Source organism: Lygodium microphyllum, chromosome 1 (genome assembly GCF_053477565.2).
Source record: "Lygodium microphyllum isolate KBCC chromosome 1, Lygodium_microphyllum_v1.1.10, whole genome shotgun sequence".
Classification (NCBI taxonomy): Eukaryota; Viridiplantae; Streptophyta; class Polypodiopsida; order Schizaeales; family Lygodiaceae; genus Lygodium; species Lygodium microphyllum.
The window spans coordinates 166,206,013-166,227,921 of NC_141135.1; positions in this window are offsets into that span (position 1 = coordinate 166,206,013).

Sequence of the window (21,909 nt, forward strand, 5' to 3'; positions counted from 1 at the left end):
AAGTCCAAGAATAATAGATCCTGGTCTTACAAAGACCAAAATCTAGGGATGTTGAAGGCTCAATTTAAAAGGGCACAAGGACATAATCAAAGCCAACGAAAGAAGCCGAGGGTAAATGCAGTTAGTGACTTTGTCCCCACTCAAAGAAATGACCAAAGCCTGCAATGTTTTTACTGCAAGGATCCTAGGCACTTCAAAAGGGAATGTCCCAAACTTGGCGAAGATTGTCGTTATGGAAAATTCAGTGGCCAAGCCAGGGCTACCCAAGCTGAGATTGAGAGGGCATCAGTTCATGTTGTTCTTCATAAAAGCGGCTCGAATCACTAATTTTTGGTGATCCAAACTCCATCGAATTACCAATGTACGAAATTCAAAATCGTAATTGACTGTGGCAGTACTCATTCTTTCATTCCACCAGCTTGTGCAAGAAGGTTAGGGATATCCACTATAGCTGCACCTACTTTGCTTGTTGAATTGGAAAATGGGTGAGAAATTACTTGCACTAGACAAATTGTTAAGGTGGAATTCCTACTCCGAAAAGAGTCCACATATGTTAAGTTTAGAGTAATGAATCTAGGAGTCCATGAGTGCCTACTCGGGATGGATTTGGCTAGTCCCTAATGATGCTCACATCCATTGTGGGAAGGGCCAAGTCTCCTTTCAAAATCCTAAAGGTGAGTCAGTTACAACTCAAGGAGAAGCTGGTAAACCAAAGATCCACCAGCTAGCCAAGGCAACACGAATAGGTCAAGGAATAAGAAAAGGATTACTTGTCTATCTGATCAAGTTAAACAAGCCAGAACATGTAGAGGACTCCAATGAGGAACCGTCATTGTTAAAAGAGTATGCAGATGTATTCTTAGAAGAATTGATAAAATTACCACCACTTAGGGAAGTGGATCATGAGGTTAAGCTAATACCAGGTGCAAAAAGGCCCTACAAGATGTCCATTCCTGAAGCTATTGAGTTAAAAGAACAACTCAAACAGCTATTGGACCAAGGGTACATACACCTCAATAGTTCTCCTTGGGGGGCTCCAGTCTTGTTCCAGAAGAAGGATGGAACACTTCGCCTTTGCATCGATTATAGAGGCATGAACTAAGCAACCATCAAAAATAAATATTCTATCCTAAGGATAGACCAGTTACTTGATCGATTGCAAGGAGCAAATTTTTTCTCCAAAATTGATTTGAGGTCAGGATACTACTAGATTTGCGTCAAGGATGAGGATATTTCTAAGACGACATTCAATACTGGATATGGTATTTTGAGTTCACAATAATGTCCTTTGGATTGACTAATGCCCCTGCCACATTTAATAGGCTAATGCGGGACATTTTTAGACCATATCTTGATGATTTTGTACTTATCTTCTTTGATGACACCTTGGTTTATTCCAAGGAAGAGGGGGATCACAAACTATAATGTCCGCATTACTTAGTTTATTCTAATGTGTGTATACATTCCAAAGAAAAATTGATTCATATCACACATTTATTTTTAAAATAAAAATAAAAATACTAGCTCTAATTATGAAACTAACTCTCATTATGAAGATAATTAATGAGGCATTATATGCCAGTTCTTGGAAGAAAGACTTGGGAGACCCTCCCAAGACTAGCTTATTAAAACTATGTTGTAGTATATAATAACAAATAAAGAACTAGCCTAGTGGATAGTCACTTGGCAGTTAAGTGCACTTGGGTGACAACACTATCAGGATGGGTAACCTCCTAGGAAGATTTTTCTACAAGCTAGTGGGAGCTTCTTGCGTGTAGCCAACGGTGCCAACAAAGCCTTTGTAGCCCGTTACCAAGTATGCGAGGGCCAATATGCTAAGGTCTATGCCTTGGTTGCCGCCTGGAGTGACGCCCAGCCATGCGGTGCGCACTATGTCCTCACCCATATATTCGTCAATTTTTATCTTCGCACTGCAGAAATGAAACCCCTCCCTGATGTCATCAAAAAATGTTGAAAGAAAGTGTTCTCTCTTTATCATCGGTGATGTCATCGAAAAACTCAAAAAAAAGCAAGCATCCTCTCTTCTATCCCCCCCTTGCAAAACTATAAATTGAGAGCTTGGGGATGACGAGAAGAGCGACAACGAGCAATCTTGACGAGGACGAGATGTTGATCGAGAAGGAGAAGACTCTATTCCATGAGATGAAGAGACATCATTCCGTTCAACCCAAGCAAGGGGATACACTCAAGGACTCTCATCCTCTTCTATCCTGATCCGAGAAGAGAAGACACTGAAGAACTCTATCATATTCTATCATACCTCTACTCTCGTCTCTATTCCATCATGGCCCCGAAGAAAAATAATTCAGAAGAAAAAATCGCAAATGACCCTATTAACGTGGAAGCAACAGTTGGAGTTGCGAGCATGGGAGTCACTAACGGAGTCACGAGCGCGGATGACAACCCTTTACCAACCGCGATACCACAGGTTTTTCTAAAAAAGTTCTATCCAAATTCAATAGAAATAAGATAAGTCTCTTGAGAAATACTGGCTTAAGGCCAAGAAACTTGGTTATAAGAGCTGGGAAGTTAGAGACCAACAATTTAGATATCCCTAGTTAAATTCCAAGGGGAAGATTTCATTATGTGAAACTCAAGTATCGATTGCTACTAGAATTAAGTATCACTTGAAAGTTACTTGATTGATTGAAGTCATAACTACTTGTAGACATCAATCTTGTTTGTGATCTTCTAGATTAGGTCCTGATTGAATTAAGAATTGGAACAGATAAGAATTGAGGAGCCCTATACCTCCCCAAAGGATAGGTGTTGAATCCCCATTCCAAGAGGGGATGTTTTTACCACCGCGGAAGCATGGACTATCTCCGATGGCGAGAGGTCTCCCAGCAGGGATTGTATTAAGTAGGAGGTGGATAAGGTGCTAGGGGGCTCTGGCTAGTAAATCCCTTTTTGCACCTAGGAACTACTTGGTCCCCTATATGGTCCGAGTTCTACTTGGGATACCTATAAACACTAGTATAGGTGGATTTGATCTTGGTGTCGTGCAGATGCGCCGGATGAGGTAGCACGCGAAATTATATTTTTTTAAATTTCTCTTGGTGTCCAAGAGTGGCCTCCACCAACCACTATCAAAGAAGTGCGTAGTTTTCTTAGATTAATAGGTTGGTACAGGATCTTCATTAAGGACTATGCCTTAATTGTAGCACCCCTCACAAATCTACTTAAAAAGTTAATTGCCATAGTGTGGACACCCACCGAACGATCATGTTTTGATAAACTCAAGCATAGCTTAGTGATAGCACCAATTCTAAAACTCTCAGACTTGAGCAAGGAATTCATAGTTGTTACGGATGCTAGCTCACTTGCACTAGGTGATGTACTAGTGCAAGAAGGTCATGCTATAGCATATTCTTCAAGGAAGCTAAGAACCCATGAGAGGAATTATGCTACTCATGACCTGGAGCTACTAGCAATTATTCATACTCTCAAACTTTGGAGACACTATTTTCTTGGTAATAAGTTCTCTTTGGTCACAGACCACAAGAGCCTCAAATGGATCTTCACCCAGATCTTCACCCAGGTTGACCTCAATAGGAGGCAATGTTGTTGGATTGAGGCTCTGCAAGAATATGACTTTGAGATCAGGTATAGGCATGGTAAAGAGAATGTGGTCGCTAATGCCTTAAGTCGCAAGGCATTCCTCAACTCTCTTATTGTGGAGGAACCCTCACTGGTGGAATCATTAGCAACTATGGTGTCAATGCCTAGTAACCCTATCCTTGAATTAGCTAAGGAGGAAGCTAGCCATGACCTAGAATATTTGAAGATGATAAAGGAGATTTTGGAAAAAGACCAAAACTTGAGACTTAAGATCAAGTATCAAGAATTCTCTGTTAATAGAGGACTTGTCTATTTTAGAACAAGATTATGCATTCCCTCAAGCAACAAACTCAAATAGAGAATACTCTGGGAAGCACATGACTCCCCCTTTTTGGGACATCCCAGATATGTTAAGACCCTCAACACCGTCAAGAAAAGATACCATTGGGAAAGACTTAAGGGAGATGTACTCATGTCACGAAATTTTTGTCTTGCCAGCGCATTAAGGCAGATCGTGTCAAGATTCCTGGGAAGCTACAACCTCTTGACATTCCCCAAATGAAGTGGGAATTTATCAGCATCATGGACTTTGTTGTTGGGTTACCTTTAGTTCAGGGAGGATACAATTCAATTATGGTTATAGTAGATATGCTCACCAAGGTTGCACATCTCATTCCAATCAAGACAAACTATAAAGCTTCAGATATTGCCAGATTATTCATCAAGGAGATATTCAGACTCCATGGGTTGCCCAGAAGGATCGTTAATGACCGCGACTCCCTCTTCACATCTCACTTTTGGAGAGGAATATTTGAGGCTATTGGGACTCAACTCTGCTTCAGTACAACCTATCACCCTCAAACTGATGGCCAAACGAAGAGAGTCAACCAAGTCATTGAGGATATTCTTAGAGCATATTGCTGCCGTGAACCCAAGAAATAGATCCAATATCTATCATTGTTGGTAGAATTTACCTATAATGCTTCTTACTAGTAGAGCATTGAAATGATACCTTTTCAAGCATTGTATGGGCATGACTGCCGTATTCCATTGAATTTTTTAGATCCTACCTTAAGGGTAGAATCTTCCAAGAAAATTCTAGAGGAAATGGATGAGCGAGTCAAGGCCATCAAACAAGACATTAGAGCTACCAAGGATAGACAGAAAGCCTATGCTGATCTAAATAGACAAGAGCGACTCTTCAAAGAAGGAGATATGGTTTTTATTTGTGTACGATCCAAGAAGAGCTCCTTATCATTGGGAGAGTTTAAAAAGCTAAGTCCAAGGTATTGTGGGCCCTATAGGATCCTCAAGTTCCTAGGGCCCAATGCCTACAAACTCTAGCTCCCTGAGAATGTAAAGGTTCACAATGTATTTCATGTTAGTCTACTAAAGAAATACGTATCCAACCCCAGCCATGCACTCAATTATCAACAAGTTGTAATGCCAAGCTAAGGAGTCCTTGAGCTCTATCCATATAGAATCCTAGACATTCGGGAAAAGAGATTGAGAGTACCTCATCTAGTGGAAGGACTATCCAAAAGAAGATACCACATGGATTGATGAAAGTAATCTTAACCAACAATACCCCCAATTCCTTTCAAGATGAGGACATCTCAATCCCTTAAGGGAGGAAGGATGTAATAACGCCCCTCGTATCCCATGACCCCCGGGGCTATAAAAAAAACTAAATCACTTGAAATTTTTTTACCCCCGTCGACGCCGCCAACTAGTGGGAAGGAGGGGGAGTTGAAGTAGTAGATGACAAAGATGGAGATGAAGATGAATATGACGATGATGTCGATGGGGAGGAAAGCACATATGTGCCACCTCTCTCCCCCCCAAAACATAGACTGCATGGCAGCGGGCCAATCTGGCCACCCAGGTGGAGGAGAGGGTCTCCATCACCCCCTCCCCCCCATAATAACCCTTCTCTCCCCTATAAAACCCCCCTGAAAAAAAAATGGATTCTAGCTCTTTCCCCTGCCAAAAATTGTGCCAAGATAGAGAGAGAGTGAGAGAGAGAGAGAAAAAGAGAGAGGGAGTCTCTGAGATAAAGGAAGAGAGAGAGAGACTTCGAGAGAGAGAAAGAGAGAGAGAGAGAGAGAGAGAGAGAGAGAGAGAGAGAGAGAGAGAGAGAGAGAGAGAGAGAGAAGTTTCCAATCTCCCCCCTTAAGAGGGGTTCCCACGCAATATTTTCTCTCGTAAGAAGCAAACCATCCACCAAGGATGCACACGCCAGGAGCGGATTCAAGCTACCCTGGTCGGAGATTATTCAAGTCTTCGAATGGCCCCCAAAAGCAAAAATTGCCTCACGCCAATGGAAAACCCACAAACCTCAACGGAATTACTGGTCAAGGCGGTACGACAAACAACAACTTTGGTTTGGGTGTAGACAATACACCCTTGAATAATCAATTGCTATCAATATTTTTTCCTAATGTCGAAAATAGTAGATAAAGGTAAAAAATTTGACTTACAAAAGATCGTACTTCCTTGCATTGAAATGGTCTATTGAAATGATCACGTTTTATTGCATAAAATTGAACAAATTGGTACGTGAAATTAGAGTTAATTTGGTAGAGTGCTACGTGTAATTCATGGTCATTCTCACTCATAAAATCATACCCAAGAGTAGTAAGAGAATCATTGCAAGTCAAAAAATACATTTTTTAGGGGGAAAGAAGAAGGAGCTGCTGAAAAATGTCCCCCCCATAGCGTTTCATTTTTTACTTTGTTTGTCTCTTAATTAGGCTTAAGCCACTTAGCTACCAAATAACTAGTTCAATCTTTGGCCTTTCACGCTTATGCAAAGTGGTTTCTACCCCATTGAGTGGGTAAACGGCCTTGAAATTGTGATCTGACTAGATGCACGACTTTTTGGCATCAAAATCTGTCACCCTAGCCTCTGTCATATGCTTTCTGACTTTTGAATCTAGTAGCTGCTTCATAATGCAAACCTTGCAACCATTAAAAGGGGGGTCAAATAGACTCTAATTGATGAACAAACACTTGCATTGGATTTGTGGTGTCGAAATTCATCTAGAAAAACTGCAACTCCTTAATCCATACCATTTCATTTTGCACCAAAAATGCCTCTTTTACAAGTTTTAGGGTCCTTTTGCACTAATCTCAACTTTAAAATCCACTCTTAAGCAAAGAAAGGGATCATTACACCATTGTGAGATCATTAAAAACAAAGTCAGGGGAGGACGTTTACTCAACTGTGGCATGGTGCTAGTTGAGTAAACACCCGATATGCATCGTCACTTGCATGATCACATACAGTTAGTTATAGGATGAATTTTGGGTGTCTTTTAGCAACTACTTAGATAGTTGTGCATTGTAGGGAAAAACAAAAGGGATGAGTACCCAATACTCAAGAAATTATACTTTATAACACAACTACATCAGGATTATGGCATGAGCCTTGAGGAGAAAGTCGCTCAAAACTTGACCGATGCTTATCTCCTCAATGGACAATGGCTCACAATGTTCAAGTTGCAACATTGAAAGAATGCCAAGATATACTGGAACCATCTACAACTTAAATTTTTTGAGGAGTGCAAAGTGCTCTTCGACAAGGTCTATCAAACCTCCCTATTGTGTGGGGAGATCACAAAAAAGTTATAGGTGAGACACAAAGATACACAGAGAGAGAGAGAGAGAGAGAGAGAGAGAGAGAGAGAGAGAGAGAGAGAGAGAGAGAGAGAGAGAGAAGCTCAAAGTCATTAGTGGGCCACTACTAAAAATTTACAAAAATAATCACAAATAAGTGAACTAATCACTTTTTTTTATGCATTAAAATTTTCCAATGTGCCAAAGCTTTATTCCTTCCCCTTCTAACCATTAACCTTTCTACAACTAGTATCATCTTTTTCTAGTCATGTCCTAAGACAACCTATTTTGGTACCACCTTATTATGCTTTCACCCTTATGTATTATTTGCATAATCAAGTTTTTGTGCATATATGGGTTTGTGTTGTGGGATATGAACACATGAAACATTGCATTTTACTAAAGCACCTCATATATATAGCTAGCTAATTGAGAGAGTTCTAAAATAGACCTAAAAGCATAAAGAATGTTTAAGAAATTGAATCAAGAGTGAGGAGAACCTTCTTGATAAAGATGGGTTTTGCATTGCAAAAATATTCATACTTAAATGACAAAAAATTCAAGATAGTTTAGAAGAACTTCAGGGACATGACAAGCAAATTCATTCATTATTATTCTAGTGATGTGTTGAAAACTCTCTTATGAATAAATTATTTTATGAATGATAGGTGTCCCCTTTTGAAATAATTTTATAAAGAGAATTGATGATATGCATAGAGTTCATGGAGGCACAAGGGCCACAGACTCACTTTCATATAAGCAGCTTTGATCCTCAAAGTAGACAGTTATTTGTTAGTTTTCATGTAAAAGCTACACACACACATGCGCGCGCATGCGCTCGCACATGCACACATGCACATATATATGAGAATGAGCTTATTTTTCTACCCCAGTGAACACTATACGTATCATCAAATCTCTTTCATAAAGTGTTTTGAAAATATGAAAACCATGGTTTGTAAATTTATTTCTTCGTGGGATTGTATGCAACACTTCACTAGCATAATTATGAATAGATGGGCCCAGTAATGCCTCTAATGTACCTCAGTTCATGATTATCTAAGAATAAATTTTTCTACAACCCGAACCCTATCTTTTCCTAGAAAGTTATTTGGACTCTTGCTTCAACTTCTTGAACACATTATTATGTCTTGTCTATTTTGAGAATCTTCACACTAGCAACAATGATTTACAATCACTTAGATATACAATGATAAACAAGACAGAATGAAAAATTGGTAAGTATTCCTACAAAGGTAGTGAGAAACAAATAATGAGTCAAATAAACAAACAAGCAAGCAATATCAATGCATACGTGAATGTTATTACTATATCATTTTGATGAACATTACTCATTAAACACATAATGCATGTGGCATGAAAATTTTAGTGAAAAAGATAAGTAAATACACAATGATGATTTGAATATTGATAGATTTTATACCTTAAGAATATGCATAAACACAAGTAAACATGCAATAATCATATGAATATTGATAGCTTTTATACCTTAAGAATATGCATAGACATAAGTAAACATGCAATAATACTCTACACATTGATAGATTTAGTAGTACACATGCATAAACACATGTGTACATATTATCTAAACATACTTATATTTTAATTTACAAAAGTAATTAAAATTATAAGAAATAAGCATAACATTAAAGTACATATTTCAAATTAATGACAAATAAATGCTACTAAGCTAATTTTGCCTAGCTAGGGATAACATAGTCTAAATAATATCAAACAACAACCATACCATGAACTAACATTGCACAAGTTAGGACATTAGCCTCAATGCTTCATATCAAAGATACTTGCAGCCCATGAGAGGACCAAATTCCCAATAAAGCACTTTGTGATTGCCCCAACATTTATTTAAAAAATAAGAACCAAGTCTAGTAAAACAATCAAAGATTATCACTTGCTCTTGCTTGAACAAGTACCCTGATCTCATTTGCACATGCTTTAGTTCCTTGTCTTTAGCACTCCCCATGAGACTCACTTGGAAGCTAGAAAAGTGAGAACTTTGGCCATGGTCCTCAACACATAATGGTTTTTCTAAGGTTACCTAGGTCTAGGAAGATGCGCAAAGGGCCTACTAGGATATATAAAAACTCCCTACTGATTGGTATAATAAGTTTCATAGGCTAATCTTTAATTTTTTAACATTACTCATGTAAAATATTAGAGTTAATGACATATTATTATTACGAGCTCACAAAAATGGAATCACATCATCGTGATCCCTAGACTTGGGCTTTGATACCAAGTCATAAAAGTGTGGGGCAAAGAAAGCAAAGAGACAGTGTTGATAGATTTTTTATAAAGTAAGAAGATAAAAGAATAGTAAGAACACAATGAACTTAGGTAGAATAACTTGGAAAATGAAATCCATATACAAAGGCTCAAGATGTATACAATGGTATGGGCTATAGGAAATGAGTAGGAAACCAAGAGGTGCAAAAATCTCTCTCTCTCTCTCTCTCTCTCTCTCTCTCTCTCTCTCTCTCTCTCTCTCTCTCTCTCTCTCTCTCTCTCTCTCTCTCTCTCTCTCTCTCTCTCTCTCTCTCTCTTTCTCTCTCTCTCTCTCTCTCCCTCTCTCTCTCTCTCATCATAAAGATTTTGTTAGTAGTCGAGTGTACAAAAAAATGGAGGAGAGTCTACTTGTAAACATGTAAAAAGTAATACGAAAATAATGACCAATTGGGAAATAATAAATGCAACTCAAAATAGGCAGCGTCCAACATTAATGTGTCTAGTCTAGAATGCAAGGACACTTTTGACAAAAGACTTGGTCATTCAAGATATGTGCTCTACTAACATGGACTGCATCTAAATTAACATTATGATTGTGCTAGACTTTGCCTTCATCCACCTAATCTTGGTGGTCTTCACAATCCTCATAGCCTTAATAGTCTTTAGAGTGGTCTCTTGGTCTTGATTGAGCCCTTGATCCACATGATCTTGTCAATCATAGTAGTTTGACATGATGACTCCCCCAAAACTCTATAAAAGGAGAGTTCCTCTTGACAAATACTATTGCAAAAGATCCACTTGTTGAAGGAACCTCCATGTGGTGGAGCATGTATTATCAAAATGTAGCATTTAGAGAGTATCAAAACACTTAAATTAGGGTTTGCAATAGTCAATAATTATTTTGTACTAATCCTTGTTTCATTGCCTTTAAAACAATCCCAAAAAGAATTAATTCTTGATTAGAAGAAATAAATGGCATTGTTTTTCAATGATAGGTCAAATACACCAACATCTTGCCACAACTAACCTCTCCATCATGTTCTTACCCTCCTCTAATTATCTTCTATAGATCACACACCAATCATAGTCACGGTCCATCCTCATCACAATCACCCTCATCCAACCATCTTCTTACAACCTCCCCATCATCACAATAGCCACTAAACTTATGTTTCTATTATTGATTGCCACCTTTTCTCTTATCCCCCATCTAATCTGATTACTAGCTAACCCATCTTCCATCATAGAATCTTACCTCCACCTATTTAGCACTCACCCTAACCTTACTTCCTTGCACAATCACCTTTCCATCCCACCAATCAGTCTTCAAACAACATGATCGCCCTCAACTTTGATACAGTCCCCCATTAATTATGTGTTAATCTTCCTAACACAATTTCCACCCTTTAGCTTGTGCTCACAAACACTCTCATATGATCCAAATACCCTCTCAATCATTATCCAAGCACACTCTCATATGATCCAAACACCCTCTCAATCATGATCCAAGCACTCCACTTAGAATTAGCACATAATCACCTTCTATCCAATCGCACAACTCCTCCCACACAATTAGTTACTTACTCCATACAATTGTCACTACTTGAATGATTACGCATGCCTATTGGATTGTATATAAAGCAAAAGCTCCCTCATGGTAGTTTCTCTACAAAGTAGTATTATGTCTATTACATAACGTTTTGTTAAATTCCTTTTGAAAAAAGTAAAATTATTATAAGGAGCTTATAAATTACATGAAAAGTACAAAAGGGTGAAGACATATTCTTAATATAGATTATAAAGGGATATATAAGACACACATTGAACACACATTATATATAGGATAAAAATATAGTGATCTCATGGGGGTTCATCCCAAGGTGAACTACTAGGAGATACGAACCCTTCACCCAACATATGTTTCAATTACTTCTTCAATTCGATTACTTTTGGCATAGACATTTGTATGGCCTTTTTGCAATTAATTTTGGTCCAAGCAATAGCTCAATTTCATGATCTACTTCTCTCTTGGGGCAAGTGTTATTAATTTGTCTAGGAAAATATTAGCATACTCACTCAAACAAAGGCTTGCCCTCACCTTTTGGGTCTTTTCTTAATCCCTTTGAGAATTTGGCTTGCCTAGGTCTACTTGGCCTTTTCCTAAGATTGTATTGTCTCAATAAAAAGATTGCTAAATGTAGTTGACCTTCTCTACAATGCATGCTAGCCTGATGGAAGTAGACATCCCTAAAAGCCTGGGGGTCCACCTTATAGAACATATAAGATACCATGTGAGTTCAAAAGAATGGGTATTATATTTAGTAAAATTTCAAGGATTATATTAACAAAAATGGTTTTTAAATTACAATTTAGAAAAATCCATAAGTTTAGTAAAGTAAATGGGTCATTTTTAGGCCTTATAGCATGTAAAGAAAGGGTACTTCTTAATATCCTTTAAATCCACATTATGTAGATGATTTCTTATGGATGGATCCCTTGAGCCTAAAAGATAGTCTTTTTCATATGCTCCTAATGGTATGACTCTGAAACTTGTTTTTGTAAATTTTTTCTACCAATTAAAATGCTACATTATTGATTGCATGGGTTGTTGACCATGTGGGTTGAGATAAATTTTCTTCCCATTTGCTAGCTCTACTAGAAGTTTTCTATCAAGTTTTAAGTTTAAGTTCTTTTTTTTTGCATACTTGTTAGAGGGAGGAATAAATGGTTGGGTAGTCCTACAGTCAATGAGGATTTGAAAAGTACATTTTTTGAGCCTTGGGGATCTAGATAGCATAGAACTAACATTATTGTGTGAGGGTGAATAGAGAAAAGAAGAATAATCATAACTTGATGAGAACAAACAAAGGAGCACTCGTGAAGGTTTTGTAACTTGTTTGAAAAACATAAGAACCTATGTAGAAACAAGATGACATGTTGAGATTCTAAAAGCAATGTTTCTTAAGATTTGTATGTGCACTCCTATGGTCTGAATGTACACCGACGACTGTGGTGAACTTGCAAAAAGCACAAGAAGTGTTTGACAAGCTTCTAGTTTAAGATACAATATCTTACAGTTTTCTAATCAATGCATATGCAATACATGGGTTTTGTGAGCAAGATCTACCTTGCTTGGTATAGATGCAACATGAGGGATTTTCCCCCAATCATGGTCACTTTTTTAAGAATTTTGAAATCTTGTGGCAGCCATTAGGGCCAAAAATGCTTCAAAAAAGGCACTTGTAAGAAAATGATTAAGTTGCTAATTAGTTGTGATTTTGGAAGAATGAAAATGCCAAATTTGGTTGTCAGATGTGATTAATGAGAGAATATTGAATTCATCCAAGAGCTGACCATTAATTGTCCCTCAAATTTAATTTATGTCAGTGTCACCTTTTCGGCCGTTTTTTGTCTTGGAACTTGGGAGACTTTGTATTTTCGAGAAATGTCCACCTATATCGCGATTTCTCTACTCCCGTGTCATTTGTCTACTCCCTCATCTTCTTTTCACACACTCTTTCTCCATTCTTTTTCGCCATTCTCTTCTTTGTGCTCACTTTCTTATCACTGCGATCGTTGATCTACTAAAATGTTTAGCAACACCTCTGCAAGTGATATAAATGCAAGCACATGCAAATACAAACTTACCATCCAACTAGATCCAATTTATTCATCTTGGAGAAGTATACATCGTCGAGTACTGAGAGATGAGATGGAGGCCAACAGATTGCGAACTCAAGGAAAGAAATATATAGATTTGTGGGTAGATGGAAATATTTATCCAAAGGATCCTTCAACAGGTAAACCTCCTAATTTTTTTCATATTCATGACTACGTGAGATATGTTGGGGAAGGTTATAATGGGATGCTTGGGTATTGTAAAAGCTTATACTCTGCATCTTACACATACATGGCTCAAATGAATGAAATGAAAAAAGCATTATTTATTGCACAGACAAGCATTTCTGAGCTTAAAAATAAGATTGACATTTTGGAAAATGCTAATAAGTCATTACAAGACAAGTTAGCACATTTAAAGAAAACTCCAATAGGATTAAGAGAGAGAAAGAGACCATTAAAAAATATAACTAGCTTGTGTGAGAGAGCAAAGAAAAGAAGATTGAATCTTGCAAAAAAATATGTCTCCAACATGTCAGGTATAAATATTTGAGAGAGTGAGGAGAGAATCAGTTTTTTAAAAGAGACCATGAATAAGAATGATATTTTGAGGATTCTTAGGTCACCTCAAAATATGGATTTGAGAGGCCCAACTCTCAAAGAATTAGTGAAGGACTTAAAGGACACAGTAAAACCAAAAGAAATTATAGAGACATGTGATACTATGGGCATTAGTCGAAAAGGTTATCGGGCTATCTCAAGATTATGGTTTAAAAATCTAAAATGTAATAGAATAACTGCATTTGGGTTACCTCGAGCCCTTGGAGTATCGGTTGCAAGGACTGCCATGAATTGTAAGATTCCACAAGTTTTCAGGGAATACATTCATATTGAAGCATCTATGCCATATGAAAAGACGAAAAGAAAATCTAGTTTTGAATACAATGTATTTAACAACATATGGGTTGATCTAAGAAGTTGCAGATTGCAATGGTTCACATGTATAGACTCACGTTAGAGGAATGTCACAGTGTTTTAAAGTTTGCCTTGAAGTTAGATGAAGCACAAATTCAAAAAGGACAAAAGATGGAAAGAGTCAGCATTTGCATCATGAACAGGGCATTGGAATACAACAATGGTGGGGGTCAAGCACCAATGCATAAGTTCCAGTCTGAGATGGAGATTTGGTGGGTTGGTGCAGCTCAGGTACCAATTGAGAATCATGAAACACTGAAATGGTTGTTTACTCATACAGGTATTCCAAACATTATTAAGTCTCAAAGTGAAGGAGAAATGTTGGTTGTTGATGGGGTTGGTAATTTTAATGTGGAATGGCATATGAGCACTGACTTGAAAACTATCAAATGTATGCTTGGAATATGTAATGGGGCAAATGCAAAATATCCTTGTATTTATTGCATGGAAAGTGTTGGGTCTAAAAATTGGAGCAACTTGCGCCCTGTAAGAAGAGCCCCAACTAGAGACTCTAAAGATCCAAGTTTTTAAAAAAAACAAGGAAGATATATGGGATCCAATTCTTTCAATTCCTCTTACTGATGTTAATATATGTACTTTGAATGCAGAGATTAGAATTATTGATAAACTTCTCAGGTTGCATCTTGACTATGCATATTCAATCAAGCCTTTGTCTTTATTGAATGAGTATATTGACAAATGTGAGGCATTACTCTCCAAAATGGGTTTTCATGGAGGTCAAGTTCATTTAAGAAAAGATCCAACACTTTCAGGGAAAACAAGAGATGTCTTGGCTGATGTCTCAATGAAAGGCTCAAAAGCTAGACGTTTTTTAGGTAACCATACAGGAAAACAAGTGAGCATTACTTGGGAGCATTGGAAGAGCTGTGTGGGATAACGACAAACGTTGCAACCACACCACAACTTGCATTTCTAAGGATGGAGGTTTGGAGACATGTTGATGTCTTCCTAAAGCTCCTCAAGCAACAAATGAAAATGTATACGTATCCAGAAGAGTTCAAATGTTCGATTACAAATCTTGTTCAGGCAATAAAGGAGGCATGGGGAGAAAAAGATATCACTTTTTATTTGGTAAGAGAGAATATTTAATCCAAGATTTCTTCGATAAAATTTCCATTGGCACAAACTTATTGTTACTCTTATGAATTTGCAGCATATCCTTCATATCCATGGGCCTTACTTTGTGGAGGAGCAAGGCCCCCTCGCAACTTATAGCTACCAAGGCATGGAAAAATCTCACTATCAAGCACGTATAAGTTTTTTTCGAAGCACAAGACATGGAGGTGGAGCTACAAAAAGCAATGCTCTTGAGGAGCTATTCAATTGGTTTTTTCGACGACAGCTTCAAAGAATGAATACTTCAACTTAAGAATTCATATTATTTTTCGACGAAAACTTCAAAGAATGAATACTTCATCTTGAGAATTCAGGAAAGGAAAGTACAAAGCTAGCTCTCAAGAGCCTTTACGTCATCCTCCCTTTCTAGGATATTTCCTTTATAACGCAGAAATTTTCTTCTCTTGTAGCCAACTATTGATTTTATATCAGTTCGATTTGCTGCCAAAGCATAAGATGAGAGGGCCAAAAAGTATATTGCTCTAGAAGCAGAGAAACCAGGACCATAACCAAAAATCCTAATTGCCGCAGTCTTCTCCAAAAGCATCACCTTATGTGCATTGTATTGTAACCCAGAGAAACCAAGTAGCCTTGTAAGTGCCTTAATACATAGTATAGGCCATGTTGCTTCCTCTAAGAAGATGTTATGAAATACTAAGAAAACATGCGGATCAATCCTTGCTAAGTAATGGCCAAGTGCAACATCTTTATGTGAACTAATACCAACTCTTGTCCCTTTACCCCGTCCCAAGAAGTTATCAAAATCTTCAATCTCCAACTGTAAAAAAAGATAAATGTCAAATGAATGTTATATTAATGTATATACATCTTACAAAATTTGAGATAATAGTACCAATTGATTTTCATCATTTTCTAGCTTAGTTGGATTCTTTGTCCTTGATAGGGAAAGTTGGAAGTGAAGCAACAGTATAAAAAGAAGAGTCACAAACAAGATCTGCATTTACATGGTTTTCTTCAATAATGGTCTTAGCTTTGAATTGGGCAACATCTAGTTTGCCAGCAATATTTGCCTCTTGCTCAGGGTCCAAACATTCCTCTGCATCCTTGTCATTTGCTACCTCGTCCAAAAGGCAAAAGCTAGAACATTTTGGACCTTGATAGGGAAAGTTGGAAGTGAAGCAACAGTATAAAAAGAAGAGTCACAAACAAGATCTGCATTTACATGGTTTTCTTCAATAATGGTTTCAGCTTTGAATTGGGCAACATCTAGTTTGCCAGCAATATTTGCTTCTTGCTCAGGGTCCAAACATTCCTCTGCATCCTTGTCATTTGCTACCTTGTCCAAAAGACAAAAGCTAGAACATTTTGGACCTTCTAATTGTTTTTCATCAAATTTCACAGGATATTTAACAAGAGAAAACGTAATGAATGCATCTGTTTTGGACATAAGCCTGCATTTTCTAGAATGACCAGAACAAAATAAATCTGAGGTACAAAACTGGTCAAGAGAATGAGATGTACACTTTCTTGAAAACGAAGCCTTCTCTGAAGGTGAGCTCCCAATAGGTATGTGAACATATTCCTTTGCATCCTTTTTAACCACTGGAAATGCAAGACTTTCAAACTCAGCAAACTCCTCCAACAAAAACTTCTTACATGAGTTCAATACATGGTCAATATCCCAGTCAGGGTTGAAAATATCCTTTGTAGTTTCGTAATAAGATAACTCCATGCCATTCTGAAGAAGAAAGTCTAGGAGCCTTTCAGATGGAGAAACCTCTGTGATCTGAGACAATCCAGAAACCCTCAATGGTGACTTGCCTTTGATTGGAGACTTCTTAGGCATTCCCACACTTACTGCTGAACAAGGGGAGGAAGCTGTGGGAATTTCAGGGGAGAAGGCAGCACAACCAGAAGCTCTTGTTGACCCTGATGACAATCTTCTTCTTTTTTTAGAAGGGGTTACCTACTCTTGGGAGCCTACAACATCCTTAGGTTTAAACATGAGTGAAAGTACGATACAGCGCAAAAGTGTGCAACCACTTCACGAGCGATGCCTTCTCGCTTCATATTTGCTAATCGACGATACAACGTGAATTTGGCCAAGCGACCTCAAGAAAAATATCTCACTTCGTATCAAGGGGTAAACAAAATCGCACAAATTCACATAAAATTTATTGCACGTGTCGCTATTAGTGTTGCAAAATGCATTGGAAAGTGTTATTATCAGTGTCGCTATTTGCGTCAGTATCAGATTTGCGACGCTGATACCAACGCAAATATAGCGACGTTGATAATGATGCTGATACCGACTGTTCTATAGTGTCGCTAATAACAATACTTTTTACGATGATGGGGGCAAATTTCTTTATGAACATTTTCGTCACTTTTAACGTCGATATAAGGCCTATATCTTGTAGTGATTTTGTGGATGAGAACAAGAGTTTGGAACGTCTCAAGTTGAGTATGAAGTTAAATAAAAAATATCTTCATCTTATATAGCCTATGGATACTCTCTTGGATCATTTGTCGGGAGCAAGTGCCATTTAGACTACATTGTCTTGTGTCTATGTGAGTTTTGTATATGTCCTATGGTGTATATATGGTGTTTTATCCTTCTTGCATGGAGTTAAAGATGAAGATGGAGCTGATTGAGAAGTTGATGGTGGTTCGTGATTTTATCTGATGGATGGATGTTTATTACGAAACAAACCTCTTATATACTTTAAAAGTTTGTCATGATTTTTTATTTCTAATATGTGTTAATTGAAAAATGTGTTTTCCTTTTGTTGTGATTCTTTATTAGATGCACGTTATGAGTTGGGGTTGTGTTTGGATGGTGTTTCTTGAAGTTGATGTGGAAGATCAATTTGAGCTATATTTTGAACTTCTATTCTCTTTTTTCTAAGGTTGCAAGGAGGCTTCCTCATTCAGTGTGGGGATATGTTGATTACTGAAATGACTTGGCTTTTTTGGTTGATTTTTGTTGTTTTTGAGGACTAAATGGTTGATTTTTAATTGATTTTAAATGTTGATTGATTTATTTGGAAGTGTTTGAGAGTTTTAGATAAGGTTGAATAGGTTTGAGAAGCTCATGATGTTTTTCAGTGGAGATATGATGTTTTGTTGATGTCTTGATAGTGTCTAATTGGTTCTATTGAGCTTCTATTTTGTTTTGATTTTCTTCTGTATAAGAGGATGGAATGATGATTGATTTAGTTCAAGAGTGTTTGGAAGCTTATTGAATGATTTTTGATGGTTTTGAATGGTTTTAGTTTAGCTAAATATTTTCTGCTGACCTTCTGTATGGTACTATAGACCCTCTGTTGACCGTCTATCTATGTTATGTTTCTGTTATCTATGCCTCTATAGGTATTTTGTGGGGTGAATATGTATTTTCTAATATTTAGAAGAGATGAATTAAAGTTCAAAATAGCTCAAAGAAGTGGGAAACGTAGCTACTAAATACTCAAGTGAAGACTGAAGTGACAATGACATTGTTGAGCTATGAAAGGACACTATAATGGCTTTGGTGACCTTTCATGTCAGACATACCTCTTGGGAGGGGTATCCATGACCAAAGAGGAGTTATGGATGATTATTCTTGATTATTCTAATGTACTGTTGAGAGAGTTCATATGAGAGTGAGAGAGAGAGAGTGAGTGAGTGACTGAGAGTGAGAGTGAGTGAGAGTGAGAGCGAGAGTGAGAGATAGCCAAATCTATGAAAAAACAATGTATCTATAAGTGAGAGATTGAGAGAGAGACTATGAAGACTATGAAACTATTGAAGATGAATGCTATGTGATGATTTCCATTCAAAATAGAGTATTCCTTTGTGTTGTCTTGTTCTTTTGATGAAGAATATGAAGAATGTGTTGAAGTTTTATTGTGATAAATCCGTGGGAGAATTGTTATATGAAGTTGCATGAAGATTTGAGAAGATTGGTGTTGTTTTTCTTGTTGTGGTTGATTAAAATATGAAGAACATGCTTGTTGATGATATAAGATAGATTTTCTTGCAAAAGATTCCTAGTTTTCTTGGTGCTGCTCATGGGCTCCACCTCCTCAACTTTGAAAATGATGGCTATGTATATGGTTGGCACAATAACACATAACAATATTTTGGGCGTGGCACCTCCTTCATAAGGCTATGGATGGATATGTAGAGCTTACCGAATGTCTATCTCAATGCCAAATCACTGATCAAGAAGCATACACCAACCAAGCATTATCCACATTAAGTTCAAGACCAAAAATCATTAAATAGATCCAAGAAATACATGCAAATTGAAATCCAATTATGTAAATGTTATACATGTGCCCAATTGCTACCAAAACCATCAATATAACATCTCCATATTATATACATTTGTTATCTAGTAAGAAACATTGCATGCAGAGCTCAAACCGTGCACCTTTCCAAAGAAGTACAAAGCTTGCTCACTAATCTTGTACTACACATATTCATTGACAAAATCAAAGCATTCCAAGAGGTTGTATTCCACAGTACTTGAAGATCATGAGATAATTAGCATTGTGCTTTTATAACTACAACATATTAAGCATACATGTTCAATCTTATTAACCAAGCCTATAGACCTCATAATATATATCTAAGCCCTTGTTTGCTATTATAAGATATCCAAATACATGTAAATGTGACCATGCTTTTTTGCCATTATAAGATATCCAAATACATGCAAATGTGACCATGATTGGGAAGAAGACCTCATCTCACATCAATTCAAAGTAGTTTAAGCTTCATTACTCATGTCGGCCATATCCACTAGCAATTATGCATTTCAAGTGACTACATCTTATACTGGAAGCCCATCAAAAATTTCTTATGCTTTGAAAAGCACATTGCTCTTGGCATACATGTCCTCACAACAATGCAGTGCATGTATCCACCAATGCAATGCTCTCACAATTTTTCAGTAGCCAAATCTTTCACACCATTCCATGTATATGTTCACACTCTAGTTGCACCAATGCATTAGGGCCAAAAACGCTTCAAAAATGCACTTTTGTTAATCACGGGATTAAGGAAAGGTCTACAGAGAGTTTGCCACATGTGCAAGAATATGGTGTTCTTGTCTCCTCCTTTTTGGAGATAGTAGAGTCGACTCCGTGGTTCTCTTCTCTCTTTTAGCCAAAATCTCCAAACTCTGACATGTTTTGATGGTTCAGATGTCCTTATTTAATTATAAAATCTGACAAAATCAGTTATGATAACGATGTTGTGAAGTTAATACTAACTTTTTTGAAAGTCGGGAGCTTTTGGCACCCCGACTATATTTTCATTAGTCTTTTCACTATTTTTCCTTTGTTCATTTGTCTTTCTCGGTGAGCTTATTTCTTTGCTCATTTTCCTTTCTCAGTGAGCGCTTTTCTCTGCGATTTCAATCTAAGTATGGCATCCAAAAGGCGCCCGTCTCATTCAGTAAACTCCTGCACTATCTATGGCCAAGGAGTAGACGGAAAATGGGAGCCCAAAACCTTTTGCATAAACGGTTGGGTGACCATGTTGCCCTCTTGCAAAGACTCTCACAAGGTCAAAAGAAGAAAAAGAGAGGATATAAAACATCATTGGAAAGGGCGTATCATTGCTTTCAAAATTACGCATGAAGGGTGGTTAGTTAAAGTGCAACATGTTTACATGGCTAAGGATATGCACTTATCTCCTAATGAACGTGTTTGCCAGCAAACACATTGTAAGTCTTAAGTTGATAACATATTTTATTTTAAAAAAAATTTAAGCAAGTGTTAATATTGAATTCTTCGTTGTAGATATATTTCCATCAACAAGTATTGAATGTCAACCTGTGGAGAGTTTGAGTGGAACTTTGAATGTAATTCATAAGGCGTTTGCAGACATTATATATGTTGATGAGACCGTCGGTTCTTTCAATGAGAGAATAATTTTTATATATTATGCACAATATGTGGTTCCATCTAAAGAGGGTATATATGGACATATCGAGGATTTGCCATTGCCAAGTCTCTCCTCTCTTATTTGGGAGGTTCCTAATAAGGCAACCATGCATAGTTTTAAATTCAAAATATGTCAAGATATTTAAAAGTCCATGATAGCTGGAAGGATCTCAAGAAGAATACGCCTGTCATGGTTTATCCCCTTACATATCTTTGTGGGTTGCTTCAAAATAGCAAACTTACAGAGAAAAAAAGTATATTGGCTAAGTAGAAATTGTGCAAGCACAAAACTAGATAACATTATAGGGAAGCTTTGGAAATCTAGAGATGTTGACCATAAGGGCAACACCATGAGGTGTATTGTATGCCCCCAATCCTTGTCTCTGTGTTATAATATAGCATGACAAACTCTTGCTTTGGGTTTTGATTATAGGAGATACAAACTTAAAATAGGCATGTGGATTCCCTTGGATTCAGATACAGATTGCATGCCCTTCAATCTTAAGGTGCAAGTTATAGAAAAGGAGGTAAATTTCACTTTCAATTGGAATCTTAAAGATGTAAGGGATACCTTGGAGATGCTAGACTATACATCCCCAAAATATAAGTTCAAATTAAACAGTAAAGTAGTATGGAAAAGAGCTGAACGCTTTTTCTCTTGTACGAGTTGCTTGCCTCCTTCAATTGTAAGCTTCGAGCCATAAAATTGAAAACATTACATTGGACAAAAAGCTTTTCATTGAATGAAGAGTTACAAAATTGAAGTGTAGATATACAAAGATCTTGCCATTTGTATCTATTTGTCTTCTTTCAT